A 14,143-nucleotide genomic window follows, 5' to 3' on the forward strand; every position below is an offset into this window, starting at 1 on the left:
GTCTATGTATTCACACATGTATTATGTTTCCAGTTAATACAATTCTAGCATGAATAATAAACATTTATCATGATATAAGGAAATAAATAATAACTTTATTATTGCCTCTAGGGCATATTTCCTTCAGTAAGGTTCCAAGCAATAGCATCAGGAACACCCTCCTGGAGATGAACAAGACCAAGCTTCACCCATAACATGTAGAAATGCATAAAATGGGTGATGTAAAGGCCTTGAGTAATGTCAATCTTAGAATCCAAGAGTGGTCAAGCAAAACATCATGAACAATAACATTCTTCTACTTAAAATGGAAGGAGCTATGTCTTTTGATTTAGACCCACTGAGCCAAGGAGAATGCCAAAATTTTGTTGCGCGTCCGTCCCCAACGATGATGGTGGTGACTGCATAGAATAAGACCATATCGACACTGTTGTTACGTCATATCTCTCTCAAGGTAGTTTTGGTGATTGATGACAACATGTTTGCGGACTAATCTTGTGCGTTGAATTATTCTCAGATTCTCCCATGGCACGAGACGCTTTCTTCCCCTCGGAGTGTATTTCAAGACGGTGTAGCTCTTTCGTTTCTTTCTAGGTGGACTAGTTGCGTAGAGGGCACCGTACTATCAAGAGGGGGTCTGCTGGGGTTTTGCTTGGGTGGAATCATCACGTACACATCAGCTTCTCACCCTCCGAGCTTTTCCTGTCCATTGAAGAGATCTCTCCTCTCTTCCTTGTTCTGTCTAGGTCTAAGCGGCACCGCGCACCCAGCGGTAGTACCGCTGAGAAGCCACAAGCGGCAGTACCGCTTCGCAGCAGTAGTACCGCCGTGGCTCCACAGCAGTAGTACCGCTGGGGGCCTGGCACCTCCGCTGGTCCTCAGCTTATTTGAGAGATCCCTTCTCTCTCTCTCGCACCCCAGCGGTAGTACCGCACTGCCTGCGGTACTACGGCCGAAGGGTCACAAGCGGCAGTACCGCTCCACAGCGGTACTACCGCCCTTGACCCCACTGCCGTAGTACCGCTGGGTAGTTTGGCTCCTACCGCCTCGATTTGAGAGGTCTTTTTCTCGTGTCGGGTTTTGCGGCACTAGTCACGGTTGTAGTGGCGGTAGTACCGTTCCAGGAGCGGTAGTACCGCCCTACCACCGCGGTAGTACCGCATTTGGGTCCATTCCCTACTAAGTCTCCTCAGTGCGGCAGTACCGCTGGTTGGCGCAGCAGTACCGTCGCCTGGCGGTAGTACCGCCCCCTCTCAGCGGTAGTACCGCCCTGTGCGGGGCTGGTTGGTGGGGGGCAACGGGATTGTTGCCCCCACTATAAAAGGTAGTCCCCTTCCTCCTTCTCACCTACCTCTTCCTCCCCCAAGCTCCATTTATTGCTCAAGCTCCATTAAATACTCCAAGCTTCATTTTTGCCCGATCTATCTCTCTAGCCAATCAAATTTGTTGATTTGCTCGGGAGTGGTTGAGAAGGCCCCGATCTACACTTCCACCAAGGGATTTTTGATTCCCCCACTCATCCCTAGCGGATCTTGTTACTCTTGGGTGTTTGAGCACCCTAGACGGTTGAGGTCACCTCGGAGCCATATTCCATTGAGGTGAACCTTCGTGGTCTTGTTGGGAGCCTCCGATTAAGTTGTGGAGATTGCCCCAACCTTGTTTGTAAAGGTTCGGTCGCCGCCTTCAAGGGCACCAATAGTGGAATCACGGCATCTCGCATTGTGTGAGGGCGTGAGGAGAATACAGTGGCCCTAGTGGCTTCTTGGGGAGCATTGTGCCTCCACACCGCTCCAACGGAGACGTACTTCCCCTCAAAGGAAGGAACTTCGGTAACACATCCTCGTCTCCACCGGATCCACTCTTGGTTATCTCTTACCTTTACTTGTGCAAGCTCTTTATTGTTTCTACCCTTGCTTGCTTGTATGCTTGTTGTTATTGCATCATATAGGTTGCTCACCTAGTTGCACATCTAGACAACCTACTTTGATGCAAAGTTTAATTTGGTAAAGAAAAGCTAAAAATTGGTAGTTGCCTATTCACCCCCCCTCTAGTCAACCATATCGATCCTTTCAATTGGTATCAGAGCCTCGTCTCTTTATTAAGGACTTTACCATCCAAAGAGTTTGGTTGATACCGTAGACGGTGTGGAGGAACACTCCGGTGTGAATCCGATCTCGTCTACGGGAGATGGGGGAACTTCGGTCTCTCGTGAGGAGTTCAATGTGGCCTTGGAGACATTGAAAACCTCCATGACGACCGAAGTTGAAAGCATGTTTACTAAATTTCTTGAGGGGCTTAAACTATCCACCGCACCGTTGAAAGTGGGTGATCCCGCCAACAAGGTGTCGGATGCTATCCCCGACAAGGGGGAAGCTAGTAGTGAAAAGCCTCCTTCCTCTAGTGGCAGGAATGGCACCGGCATCTTTGCCCATGTGGAACCACCACTTGTTTATGGTGGACCGGTTCCTTCCACTCATTTGAATCATGCCGGTCCTCCCCCTAAGATTGAGAAAAATGAGGATTTTGATTCTTGGGTTTACCGCTTTAAACGTTATTTAAATCATGTGAACACTAACCTTTGGAGAATCACTAAAGAAGGTTTCTATCCACATGATCCAAGCAACTTCACTCCTCGAGAAGCCGCGGACAATCAATTCAATGAGAATGCTCTCTTCATCATTCAAGATGCAATTCCACCCGAAGACCTACCTCATCTTCGTCCCTTCGCCTTGGCCAAAGATGCATGGCATTGTGTTGTGTCTTTCTACCGGGGAAGCACAAGCATTCAACGCTCCAACTATGAAGTGGTACAAGATGAGGCCGATGAGTTTGCAATGAAGGAAGATGAAGAACCTCGTGAGCTTGATCGGAGAATAACCAAACTCGCGGTCTCACTACGAGATCACGGGAGCAAGGACACAGATGACAATTGGATCAAGCGCAAATTCCTCAAGGTAATGATGCCCTACCACAAGGCCTTGTCCTCCGTCATTCGTCAAAGACCGGACTTCCACACTTTGACCTCAAGCGAAGTGTTGGATGAGTTTGTGGCCATGAACATTTTGGACAAGACCGCCGACAATGCGGTGCTCCGTTCTCAACGGGCAAAGAAGCCTAACCTTGCATTGAAGGCCAAGCTCACCGTGGAAGAAGAAGAAGAGGAAGAAGAGGAGAGCAACCCCGAAGATACAAAGTATGCATATCATGAACACATGGCACTTGCTTCAAGGCAATTTTGGAGCAAGAAAAACTCGAGGCCCAACTTTAGCAAAAACAACTCGAGTGGCACAAGGGGCAAGCAACGTGTAAGAACTTGCTACAATTGCGGCAACGTGAGTCATTTCGTTGCGGAATGCCCGTATGAGAAGAGGGAAGACAATGGTGGCAAACTCATCCGAAAGGACAAGGCCAAGTCATTCCCCAACAAGAACAACTTCACCAAGAAGACTCCTCCCAAGGCTTTGGTTGTGCAAGAAGAGTACAATGAGGATGATGAGGATGATGAAGATGATGAGTCGGTTTCCATGGCCTCCGTTGCCATTGCAACAACGTCACGGGTGTCTCTCTTCGACTCACCCAACGAGAGCATCACCGCCAAGTGCCTCATGGCTAAAGCCACCAACAAGGTAACCTCCAACATCAAAACTACCATCATTAATCATCCCTCCCCAACGGATAGCATTAATGAACTTGAGGGACCTAATGTGGAGGCTAACGAGTTTGAGGCTTTTATGGGCAAACTCAAGGGAAAATCCAAGAAGCACGTTGTTGCTCTCTTGGAACAACTTGGTGAGGCCAATGACATGATCGAGGCTCACGAAGACACCATTTCTAAGATGGAAGGGCATAGTCGTGACTATGCCGATGAGATTTCGGATCTTTCCAATGCTCTTGAGGAAGAGCGTGGTCTTCGTTTGGCTCTTGAGGAGTCACACAACGTTGATCATGCTAAGTTAAAGAAAGATTATGATCATGCCCTCATTGTTTCTCGTGTGCTAAATTCCGAGAAGGCCAAACTCGGGGTTGATCTTGCTAGACTCAAAGAGGAGTTTGATATACTTGACAAGGCCCACAAGGCCTTGAAGGGTATTCACGCTAGTCTCAAGGAGTCTCATGATCAACTCCAAGTGAAGCTAACTAAGGAGAAAGCAACTTTTCCTCATATGGTTTTAATTGATAATGCAAATGCTACTAACCCGTGTTGTGAGCATATACATCTTGTTGAGGAAAATGCTAAGTTGAAGGAGCAACTTGAGAGAGGTCTTGCGACTTGCATACAAGGCAAGAAGAACCTCAACGATCTCTTGATCAACCAAAAGGGAGGTGTGGCCAAGGAAGGGGTTGGGTACGTGCCCGACTCCAAGAACAAGAAGAAGAATGACAAGACCAAACGACCTCCTCCCCTCATGCAAACCTTTGTGAGGGAGGGAGAGAGTGCCCCTGAGGAGAAGAAGAAGAACAATGTCAAGAAGGGCAATGCCATCCCTCTCAACAAAGCCGGCGATTTTAATCCTTCTTATGTGTTATGCGTGCTAGTGATGGGCATGTTTATGCCAAATTTGTTGGTTCTCTTCATGAATACATTGAATGGTCTATTTGGGTTCCAAAAACCCTTGTTACTAACATCAAAGGACCCATTACAAAATGGGTACCTAAAACCAAGCATTGATCTCTTGTAGGTGTTTGCTTCCGGTGGGGGATCATGGTTGCTCGATAGCGGAGCTACAAATCATATGACCGGAAGCAAGGACTTGGTGGTGGACGTGCACAAGGTTCCATCTATGCCCACCAATGTCGAGTGGGGTGACGCCTCATCTTCTAAGGTATTGGGACTTGGCAAGGTGGTCATCTCTCATGATCTCACGATCGAGAAGGTCATGCTTGTTGAGTCCCTTGCATACAATTTACTTTCCGTTCGTCAACTTGCTATCATGGGCTTTGCCACTTTTCTTTGATATCGATACCGTGGCCCTCTTGTGGAGAAAGACTCTTAAAGTAGCCTTTGTTGGGCATGTCGAGAACGGTCTATATGTGATTAACTTTTCGGAGCGACCCACTAAGACCGCGACATGCCTAATGGCTAAAGTTGATGTGGGATGGCTTTGGCATCGCCGTTTAGCCCATGTCAATATGAGATCTTTGCAAAGTCTCCTCAAGGGGGACCATGTCCGTGGACTAACGAATGTTAGTTTTGCTAAAGATCGTGCTTGCAGTGCCTGTATCGAAGGAAAGCTACATGAGAAGGCTCACCCTCCCACGACTATCATTTATTCAAAGAGGCCTTTGGAGCTCCTTCACATGGATCTCTTTGGGCCTCCATCCTTCGATAGTCTTGGAGGTAGGAAGTATTGCTTGGTGATTGTGGATGACTACTCAAGGTACACGTGGGTGTATTTCTTCAAGAGGAAGAGCGAGACCCAACAAACCGTCATTGACTTTGCAAATGAAGCACAACGTCAACACAATGCAAAGATCTTGACAATAAGAAGTGACAACGGCACCGAGTTCAAGAACTACACCTTGGATGAGTTTCTTAGTGACGAGGGAATCAAGCATCAATATTCCGCACCCTACACCCCTCAACAAAACGGTGTTGCGGAGAGGAAGAACCGGACGTTGATGGATGCGGCAAGGACCATGATGGCGGAGTTCAAGTCTCCGTACAACTTTTGGGCTGAAGCCATCAACACCGCGTGTCATGCATCAAATCGGCTCTACCTCCACAAGGGCTTGAACAAGACTCCATATGAAATACTCACCGGTAACAAGCCCAACCTCAAGTACTTTCGGGTATTCGGGTGTAAGTGTTTCATTCTCAAGAAAGGTGTTCGGTTGTCTAAATTTGAGGCTAGAGCTTATGAGGGCATATTTATTGGTTATGCTACAAACTCTCATGCTTACTGTGTCCTCAATAAATCCATGGGACTTATTGAGGAGACGTGTAACGTGGAGTTCGATGAGAATAACGGCTCCCAAGTGGAGCAAAGTGGCACTTGTGATGTAGATGATGAAATTCCTCCTCAAGCCATAAGAAGAATGGGTGTTGGTTTCATCCTACCCATTGAGGAACCCCTTGTGGCCGAAGGAGAAGGACAATGCTCCACTCAAGTGGAGCCATCACCAACCCAAGGCCCACACGCTTCCGAAGAACAAAGTGAAGGCCCTCAACCTCATGAACAAGACCAAGGGCAAGATCATAATCAAGACGGTGTGGACACACCAAGTGATGCCCAAGGTCAAGTTCTCTCCCCCGAGCAAGTTCAAGATCAAGAACAAGTTCATGACGGCGCTCAAGATGATCAAGTAACCGCTCCTCAACTCACCACCGAGGAGGAATTAGAGCATCGTGCCGCCAAGGTTGCTTCCAAGCTCTCCACCAAGGATCATCTCATGACGAATGTGCTTGGAAGCTTAAGAAAGGGGGTAAGCACTCATAGACAATTAGCAAATTATTGTGAGCATCACGCGTTTGTCTCATGTGTGGAACCCCACAAGGTCTATGAGGCGCTAGAAGATCCGGATTGGCTCAATGCCATGCACGAAGAACTCAACAACTTCGAGCGCAACAAAGTGTGGAGATTGGTGCCAAGGCCAATGGGGAACCACAATGTCATTGGAACCAAGTGGATATTCAAGAACAAGCAAGATGCCCATGGGATTATCATTCGCAACAAGGCTCGTTTGGTAGCACAAGGCTACTCCCAAGTCGAGGGTATCGACTAGGTGAAACCTTTGCTCCTGTTGCTCGTCTTGAATCCATTCGCATGTTGATTGCATATGCTTCTCATCATAACTTTAAGTTACAACAAATGGATGTGAAGAGTGCTTTTCTTAATGGTCCCATTAATGAATTGGTTTATGTCAAGCAACCCCCCGGGTTCGAGGATCCCTACTTTCCCGATCATGTGTATCAACTCGATAAGGCACTCTATGGCCTTAAACAAGCCCCACGTGCGTGGTATGACCACCTTACCGAGTTGTTACAAGACCGTGGTTTTGAAGTTGGGCTAACCGACCCCACTCTTTTTACTAAGAAGGTCAAAGGGGAGTTGTTTGTGTGCCAATTATATGTTGATGATATTATCTTTGGTTCTCCTAACAAAGCTTTCAATGAGGAATTTGCCGCTCTCATGACCTCAAAGTTCGAGATGTCCTCCATGGGAGAGTTGAAGTTCTTTCTAGGGTTCAAAGTGAAGCAAAGAAGAGAAGGAACCTTCATCAATCAATCCAAATACACTCAATACATGCTCAAGAGATTCAAGCTAAGTGACGTCAAGCCGGCTTCCACTCCAATGCCCACCAAGTGCCAACTTGACTTAGATCCCAATGGTAAAGTGGTGGATCAAAAGGTATATCGTTCCATGATTGGATCCTTGCTTTACCTTTGTGCATCTAGACCGGACATCATGTTGAGTGTGGGAATTTGTGCATGGTTTCAAGCCGCACCTAAGGAAAGTCACTATGTGGCGGTCAAACGAATCTTTCGATATTTGGCTCATACCCCAAACTTTGGCTTATGGTACCCAAGAGGATCAAACTTCAAGCTTGTAGGGTACTCGGATTCCGATTGGGAGGGAGACAAAGTGGATAGGAAGTCCACTTCCGGAGGGTGCCAATTCCTTGGTTGCTCTTTGGTAAGTTGGTCTTCCAAAAATCAAAGTTGTGTGTCTCTCTCGTCCACCGAAGCGGAGTATGTGGCGGCTGGTAGTTGTTGTGCACAACTCTTATGGATGAGGCAAACTTTAAAGGATTATGGTGTCACTTGTGACAAAGTGCCTCTTTGGTGTGACAATGAAAGTGCCATCAAGATCTCTCTCAACCCGGTGCAACACTTCAAGACGAAGCATATTGAGATCCGATATCACTTCATCCGGGATCACATTAGGCGAGGAGAGATCGAGCTCAATTACGTCAACACTCATGATAACCTTGCAGATATCTTCACGAAGCCCTTGGATGAAGCAAGATTTCGCGAGTTAAGGCATGAGCTAAATATCATCGATTCGAGCAATGTTGCTTGAACCCTTGCACACCCCACCATACTCAACGTGTTGTCCTATTTAGATGTAGGCATGGACATAGGGGGAGTGATGTTCTCTCAATGAACTCTCCCTCCCCCCATTATGCATAAATCAATCAAGTCTTTCACATTAGCCATGTTTGATGGTACTTGTGCTTCAAAGACGAGTTTTGGTCATGGACCCAAGGATAATTCTTCGCGGTGCCATACCAATTGACTCAAACATAGGTGGCTATGGCCACCGCCCTCTCTTTTGGAGAGGTGGTGTCTCGTGGTTGGTTCGTTTGTCGTGTGCCTTTCTGGTTTTGTGTGTTGTGTGGTCTTGTGGTGTCGTGTTGGCTCGAAGTGGTTTGTGCAAAGATCCAGTTTTTCGCGCTCGAAATGTGCTTCTTGAGCCCACGGTACTACCGCGTCTGGGCGCGGTACTACCGCTTTGGGAGGCACGGTACTACTGCGCCACAGCATGGTACTACCGCTCTGGTGTGGTACCTCGGAAGTACCGCACCGTGCGGTACTACCGTGTCTGGGCACGGTACTACCGCACCGTCAAGGGCGCGCGGGGGTTATGACTTGGGCAGGGGAGTTCCAACTCCCCATACCCATTCATTGTCTCTCTCTCCTAGCGCCCACCGTGGGGCCGGGCCTCCGGCGCCGGCCACTCTCCTTGGATTCCGACCGGTGGGATCGTTCCCCACCACTTCCTCTTGCCACTCTCTTGCTTCTAGGCTTTTGGGGAGAAACTTGTCGTTCTTGAGATTTTAGGCCAAATCTATGCAAGAGTAGGATGTAGGAGAGTCGTGATGCGTAGGAAACATACTTGATATGCTGTCTTGTGGTAGCTTTGTCCAACCGTAGTACCGCCGTGGTTTCGCGGGCTTTCTCAGATTTGAACCAGTTCAGATCTGACACGGTGCGGTACTACCGTGCCCGATGTGCGGTACTACCGCTCTTGCGATACTACCGCCCGTCGGGTGCGGTACTACCGTACCGTGCGGTACTACCGCTCCGCAGACGCGGTACTACCGCGCCGGCCGCGGCGCTAAGGTCGTACTACTGCTCCTACACCCGGTACTACCGTGATCTTGCACGGTACTACCGCGTCTAAGAGCCGTACTACTCTCTTAGCTCCAAAGCTCTTGGCAGTACTACCGTAGGGATCAAATATCTCTCTAGGCATTTATCATGTGTGCTTTCTACTTGTTTCACTTGCTTTGTTGTGGTCTTTGCATTAATCTCTCTTGGCTGTTGTGGGTGTTTTTGCATTCTGTGTCTCAGGTGGTGGCTCTCGCCGTTCCAATCCCAGTCGTGACACTGGCTCCAAGCGTCTACACAACCCCCAAGATGAAGCCCCAGAGGGCTCCAATGCCCCCAAGCGCAATGTCAAGACCACTGCCAGCAAGCAAAAGGAACCGACTAAGGGCATGGACGAGATTTCAACCATTGAGTATGTCGAGCGCCGGAAGATCAATCCCTATGTGAATCCTCGGTCTATCCTCAGAGGCACCGAGTTGTTCTGGACCAAGCAACGGGCTCTCATCTATCTGGATGTGATCAAGAACAAGCAGAATACCTTCGTGGATGTCAAGTGGATAGACATGCATCACCTGCGGAAAGACAAGTTTCGTGACTATTTTGGAGAGGCTCTAGACTTGGTGGAGCAGTTTGCTATTGATCCGGTGATCTCCTTTCACCTTGACTATGACCCTGAGCTTATCTGTCAGTTCTTTGCCTCAGTATACTTTCATCCCGGGGAGGAGCGGAGGATGACCTGGATGACCAATGGCCGTCAGTTGTCTGCCACATGGAAAGAGTTCATGGATCTGCTGCACATTCCTGATGACGGGCTTCACACCCCCGTTGGCGTTCGCCCCCATGCCAACTCTGAGTCTGCCAACAAGAACCAGCTTCAGCCCTTCCTTGTTGAGAAGGTACTCCCCAATGGCAAGTCATCTTGGGTGTTGAACTCCTTTCTGGATATCATGCATCGCATCTTCCGCAACACTCTGTTCCCACGCATTGGCGACAAGGACAAGGTTCATGCATATCTAGTGGACATGTTGCTCTTGTGTGCAGAGGCACGTACTTCTCAGACTCAGCCACTTGATGTCTCACACATCATGTGGTGTGAGCTTCGGTTTGCGGTGTTCACTCGCAAGGTACCTATCTATGGACCATACCTGTTTCTGCTGCTCTCCACCACTTGGGAGAAGACGTATCCAGGTGATGAGTTCCTTGCTCCAGACTGGATTCGCCATGAGTCCATCAACCTCCGCGTCAAGCCCAACTGGGCCAACACCACTACCCGTGCTGAGGCATCTTCTGCTAGGAGGGCTGCTGGTGAGGGGGAGGCTGCTGCTGCTGAGACTGCTGCTGAGGACCGTGCTGCTAGGTCCACCACTTCTTCCTCTGAGCCGTCATGGGCCAAGAAGCTGAAGGACAAGATGAAGAATCTCTTCTGCATGCAGGCGAAGGGACAGTACAGGGCTCATGTGACTGACAAGGAGAGTCGCCGCCGTGACAAGAAGGTGATGAGGCTCTTTGGAGAGGATGTGTCTGGCGGGTCTGAGGACGTCATCACACCTGAGGCTGCCTGGATGTCAAAGCAGGGCTACAAGTGGACCAGTTCAGAGGATGAAATCGAGGAGACTATCCCCGCCGCTGAGTCTGACGAGGAGCACGAGGAGCAGTGGGACGACTTCTCTGCCTGAGCCACCCCGTGTGTGTAGGTGTCCTCTCTGCCTTTTTAGCGTCTCGATGCCAAAGGGGGAGAGAGTGTAGGGATTTGCGTTGTGTCGTGCTTGGTGTGTTTGTTTGCTTTGTCGTTTGGACCTCGTTTGCCTCGTTTGCTTTTGTTCGGTTTGTGCCTTCGAGACCTATCCTCCATATGGTGTAAGACATATGCACTCTATCTATCTTAGTTATCTTATGTTTGTACTATCTTGTCTAGTGATAAATTTTCCTTGTCTCTATAATATAGGGGGAGCTCTGTTCCTAGTATTCGTGCTCATCTAGGTGGCACACATTTAGGGGGAGCCCATCTATATTATAGAGAGGAGGGGTTTGCTTTTACTTAATAGTATTTTTCCTTGTGCAAATCCCGTTTTGTCATCAATCCACCAAAAAGGGGGAGATTGTAAGGACATATTTATCCCTAAGTGTTTTGGTGATTGATGACAACGCTTTTGTGGACTAATCGTGTGCCATGAGTTTTCCAGACACTTCTTTGCTAGGAACAAGACGATTGGGTGCCCCTCGAAGACTGACGAAGACGGCGTCTTTTCTATGTTTCTTTTTGGTGGATTTGAGTTGTAGGAAAGTCGTACTATTAAGAGGGGGTCCGCGTTGGAAAGGTTTGGGTGGAATCATCACGTACATGTCTCCTTTTATCCCCTCCTTCTTCCTTGGAGCTTTAGCCATTAGGCATGTCGCGGTCTTAGTGGGTCGCTCGAAAAGTTAATCACATATAGACCGTTCTCGACATGCCCAACAAAGGCTACTTTAAGAGTCTTGCTCCACAAGAGGGCCACGGTATCGATATCAAAGAAAGTGGCAAAGCCCATGATAGCAAGTTGACGAACGGAAAGTAAATTGTATGCAAGGGACTCAACAAGCATGACCTTCTCGATCATGAGATCATGAGAGATGACCACCTTGCCAAGTCCCAATACCTTAGAAGATGAGGCGTCACCCCACTCGACATTGGTGGGCATAGATGGAACCTTGTGCACGTCCACGACCAAGTCCTTGCTTCCGGTCATATGATTTGTAGCTCCGCTATCGAGCAACCATGATCCCCCACCGGAAGCAAACACCTACAAGAGATCAATGCTTGGTTTTAGGTACCCATTTTGTAATGGGTCCTTTGATGTTAGTAACAAGGGTTTTTGGAACCCAAATAGACCATTCAATGTATTCATGAAGAGAACCAACAAATTCGGCATAAACATGCCCATCACTAGCACGGCATAACACATAAGAAGGGTTAAAATCGCCGGCTTTGTTGAGAGGGATGGCATTGCCCTTCTTGACATTGTTCTTCTTCTTCTCCTCAGGGGCACTCTCTCCCTCCCTCACAAAGGTTTGCATGAGGGGAGGAGGTCGTTTGGTCTTGTCATTCTTCTTCTTGTTCTTGGAGTCGGGCACGTACCCAACCCCTTCCTTGGCCACACCTCCCTTTTGGTTGATCAAGAGATCGTTGAGGTTCTTCTTGCCTTGTATGCAAGTCGCAAGACCTCTCTCAAGTTGCTCCTTCAACTTCGCATTTTCCTCAACAAGATGTATATGCTCACAACACGGGTTAGTAGCATTTGCATTATCAATTAAAACCATATGAGGAAAAGTTGATTTCTCCTTAGTTAGCTTCACTTGGAGTTGATCACGAGACTCCTTGAGACTAGCTTGAATACCCTTCAAGGCCTTGTGGGCCTTGTCAAGTATATCAAACTCCTCTTTGAGTCTAGCAAGATCAACCCCGAGTTTGGCCTTCTCAGAATTTAGCACACGAGAAACAATGAGGGCATGATCATAATCTTTCTTTAACTTAGCATGATCAGCGTTGTGTGACTCCTCAAGAGCCAAACAAAGACCACGCTCTTCCTCAAGAGCATTGGAAAGATCCGAAATCTCATCGGCATAGTCACGACTATGCCCTTCCATCTTAGAGATGGTGTCTTCGTGAGCCTCAATCATGTCATTGGCCTCACCCAGTTGTTCCAAGAGAGCAACAAAGTGCTTCTTGGATTTTCCCTTGAGTTTGCCCATAAAAGCCTCAAACTCGTTAGCCTCCACATTAGCTCCCTCAGGTTCATTAATGCTATCCGTTGGGGACGGATGATTAATGATGGTAGTTTTGATGTTGGAGGTTACCTTGTTGGTGGCTTTAGCCATGAGGCACTTGGCGGTGATGCTCTCTTTGGGTGAGTCGAAGAGAGACACCCGTGACGTTGTTGCAATGGCAACGGAGGCCATGGCAACCGACTCATCATCTTCATCATCCTCATCATCCTCATTGTACTCTTCTTGCACAACCAAAGCCTTGGGAGGAGTCTTCTTGGTGAAGTTGTTCTTGTTGGGGAACGACTTGGCCTTGTCCTTTCGGATGAGTTTGCCACCATTGTCTTCCCTCTTCTCATACGGGCATTCTGCAACGAAATGACTCATGTTGCCGCAATTGTAGCAAGTCCTTACACGTTGCTTGCCCCTTGTGCCACTCGAGTTGTTTTTGTTAAAATTGGGCCTCGAGTTTTTCTTGCTCCAAAATTGCCTTGAAGCAAGTGCCATGTGTTCATGATATGCATACTTTGTATCTTCGGGGTTGCTCTCCTCTTCTTCCTCTTCTTCTTCTTCCACGGTGGGCTTGGCCTTCAATGCAAGGTTAGGCTTCTTTGCCTGTTGAGAACGGAGCACCGCATTGTCGGCGGTCTTGTCCAAAATGTTCATGGCCACAAACTCATCCAACACTTCGCTTGAGGTCAAAGTGTGGAAGTCCGGTCTTTGACGAATGACGGAGGACATGGCCTTGTGGTAGGGCATCATTGCCTTGAGGAATTTGCGCTTGATCCAATTGTCATCCGTGTCCTTGCTCCCGTGATCTCGTAGTGAGACCGCGAGTTTGGTTACTCTCCGATAAAGCTCACGAGGTTCTTCATCTTCCTTCATTGCAAACTCATCGGCCTCATCTTGTACCACTTCATAGTTGGAGCGTTGAATGCATGCGCTTCCCCGGTAGAGACACAACACAATGCCATGCATCTTTGGCCAAGGCGAAGGGAAGAAGATGAGGTAGGTCTTCGGGTGGAATTGCATCTTGAATGATGAAGAGAGCATTCTCATTGAATTGATTGTCCGCGGCTTCTCGAGGAGTGAAGTTGCTTGGATCATGTGGATAGAAACCTTCTTCAATGATTCTCCAAAGGTTAGTGTTCACATGATTTAAATAACGTTTAAAGCGGTAAACCCAAGAATCAAAATCCTCATTTTTCACAATCTTAGGGGGAGGACCGGCATGATTCAAATGAGTGGAAGGCACCGGTCCACCATAAACAAGTGGTGGTTCCACATGGGCAAAGATGCCGGTGCCATTCTTGCCACTAGAAGAAGGAGCCTTTTCACTACTAGCTTCCCCCT

This window comes from Triticum urartu, chromosome 7 (assembly GCF_003073215.2).
Source record: "Triticum urartu cultivar G1812 chromosome 7, Tu2.1, whole genome shotgun sequence".
NCBI classification, from domain to species: Eukaryota; Viridiplantae; Streptophyta; class Magnoliopsida; order Poales; family Poaceae; genus Triticum; species Triticum urartu.